A 3,386-nucleotide genomic window follows, 5' to 3' on the forward strand; every position below is an offset into this window, starting at 1 on the left:
TTCGATACAATATAGAGTGCCAAGGCTGGATGAAACGACCTTGGTAAAGGAAGTAAAGGGGAAGTGCATTTCTGTAAAAGAAGAAAAAATGAGAAGCAATAATAAATTATTCTTTGCTTTTTTAAATTATTACCATGAATTGGAAATTCGAAATAATGCTAGTGCTAAACTACTTCTAAAAATTATTTTTATTCTAAATGCCAAATAATTGCTGAACTTGTGGCCAATGTTCAATAATATATATCTAAGCTTCAAATTAATGCATATTTACTACTTACATGCTTGACTAAGCCTGGAATTCTGTTTGGAGGTCTTTGTGGAGACTTGCCGGTGGTTGTATAGAGTATAGTGTATATAGTTACAGTATATATAGCTATATCATAGTTAGTGAATACACTATACACTATATAGATATATATAGTGATATCAGATCACTACAGCTTTTTTAGACGGAGTTCATGTTTCCAGTCTCTATATTACTATATAAACTTGCACTTAAGCAGTAGATTTGAAATAAGCCTAATAAGCTCATGGATTATAAAGGTGAGGAAAAAGGAGTTACTTCCTTCTATCTTATTATTCTCTGTGATGACTTTAGTTTTTATATGTGCTTAAATTTTAAAACAGCGAAACAAATCAAACCAGGTGGATTTTTTGATAAATGCAAATTTTAGGTTATAAATGAAATATAGTAATGAATTTTAATAATTCCAAAAATTCAAATTTAATCTTTATGTTAGCATGTATCTAGACAATGATAGGCAAAATAGATTGTATCTAAGTGAAAATATGCTTAGAAGTAAAATAAATATACTCATATTATTTTACATTTATAATATTATAAAACTGTCTTAGTTCTTAAAAATTAAACACATTTCATTATTAAGGATTTAAAATATGGCTATGAAGCAGTAGTCAAGGTATTAGAGCAAAACATAAATTATAAATAATTATAAATAATTTGTTAAAATAACAAATTGTATATAAAACTTTTTATTGAACAACTATAGTGCTCAGGACATGGAGCAAGTCCATTTTGACAGTGAGAACTAGAAGCCACTTCTAAACACCAAGCTGAGACAGAATTGATCTGTGTATTATTTAATTTATGATTTTTTAATGGAGAAATATTTTATTTTATTTAGATTGCATATTTCATTGATTTGTCTTCATGAGGGTGATTCAGTTTGTAAGTTTTACCCAAAGAGATAAGAGATAATATACTCATTTGGAATATAGGAGGAAGAAATAATATCATTTACCTTCATTAAATAATTTCTGAAAAGACCCACAAAGTTAAAGCACATTTCAGAAGATACAGTAGAGTTTAACATTGTGAAATATTTTCTTACTGGTGTGGTTTGAGGGAAAAAAAAGATACACAGATTAAGAGGTGCTAGTTACATTTTTTGCACCACAGTGATATTGGATATTGGAGCCCTAATTTTTTTTATCACCTGAAGATGACTAATGAATACAGATTTCTAAAACAGTAGAAAGTCTGAAAGCAACTTATTTAGAAGTAAATTTCACAAAATATATTTTAAACCTATTATTTTAAAATAATATTGTATTCATGGAAGTTACAAAAATACTTAATGTTCCTTTGTGTTTTTCACCTATTTCCCCATTGCTGATAACATTTTACATAACTGTCGTCCATTATCATAACCAGGAAACTGACACTGTTGCTATACTATTAATTCCTTACAGACCATATTCAGATTTCATGAGTAAACACACTGTTTTAGCACTAAAACTTTTCAAGTATTTAAAAATAATCTGTTTAGAAATCTTATTTTGAATTATATTAGAAAAAAGCTTAAAATGAATTGAGTTTGCCTCATCATACGTAAATATATATTTCTTTATTGCTCCCTGACTCTGAGATGTTGCATCTTTGGACCTCATCTCTTTTTTCCGTGGTTTAGGAAGACTTAAGCTGCTGTGTCCATGTTGTACTTCCCAATGGGGTTACCACCAGGACTGAAACCACTGGAAGCTAGAATGAGACAGATACAGTAATAGTAGGAGCTGTGGGGAAAGCTTAGGTTATGTTTCTCCTACTCTGTTTCTTAATGGCAACAGGTATAGCACCTAATTTACATTGGAAATAGTTTATGTGTGTTCTTGTACAGTAGTCTTGTTTATGAGGAAAACTACACCCTGACAATACAAACACTGAATATTAGGTTTTGAGTGTGTACAGATGATTTTGGAGGAAAATAATTTTCAGTGTAATATGAAAAATATTGTCAGTGTTTGTCAAAGTGTGACTGCTTGAATATTCTGTTATCCTAAGCTTGAAGGAAAGTTATAAATCTTTTTGAAATGTCTTTTTCAATTTTTATTGTAGTGAAGTATGTAATACTTAATATTCCAATAGTCTACCATTAGATACATTTACACTTATTATATTCACCACAAAGCTTTTTATGAGTAGGAGATGGAGAACTTCTTGTAAGTACTATACCATAGTGCATAACTTAACAGAATAATTTACATTGAAAATCCAACTCATAGACTACATTCATCACCTAGAATTGTGCACTACAAATTCAAAGTTCGAAAGCACACAAAACCATTTTAGTTGACAAAGCTTTTTAGTGCAAAAATAAAGTTTGTAGGAAAAAAACAAGGTTAAACAATATATATTTTATTGTTGTAGAATATTACTAAGAATGCTTTGCCTAAAAGTAGTTCATAAATGGAGAAAAACTTATGATCACAAAATCCTGTTTCTGGTGTAAATTAGAAAGGAAATGATGGTAAAGTTGAAAATCATCATATAAATGGCGGTTCTCCATCTTTGGTGCACGCCATAATTGCCTGGGGAGTGATTTTGGGATGTATGAGATAAAACCTGTAAGGGGTTTTATCTAAAACGTATCAAAGAAACTTTTTTTTTTTTTTTTTTTTAGGACAGACAACAGGACAAGTATGGTATCATTGATTGGTGTGTTGTGTATTTTGTTTTCCAGGATTGGTTTCTAGATTAGTCAAGAGAAACATTACTAAGTACTTGTAACTATTTGACTTTCGATGATTTTAAATTTGACTAATTATTTCAATAAAGATTATTAGGAATATGAAAATACAATAACATACAGTGGTGTAGTGATCAGATTTAACTGAATTCTGAATTCTAGACATAGCAGTAATCCATGGGGGCTGTGAGACTCAAAAGTGGATAATGTGGGGGGAAATGTGATGATCTGATTTCTCAAACCTTTTTTAGCTGATAGTTTAACCTTAATGGCTTACTCTAATTTGTCAGCAATCTCATGGTATTTATCAGTACTTAGAAGGATTTTTGAAGCTTGTCTATTGCAATTTGGAACCTCTTCTATTTATCTAAGCTCTTCAAGGATAAATAAATTATGCTT

The sequence above is a fragment of the Hyaena hyaena genome, unplaced genomic scaffold (assembly GCF_003009895.1).
Source record: "Hyaena hyaena isolate Hyena2069 unplaced genomic scaffold, ASM300989v1 scaffold_524, whole genome shotgun sequence".
NCBI lineage: Eukaryota > Metazoa > Chordata > Mammalia > Carnivora > Hyaenidae > Hyaena > Hyaena hyaena.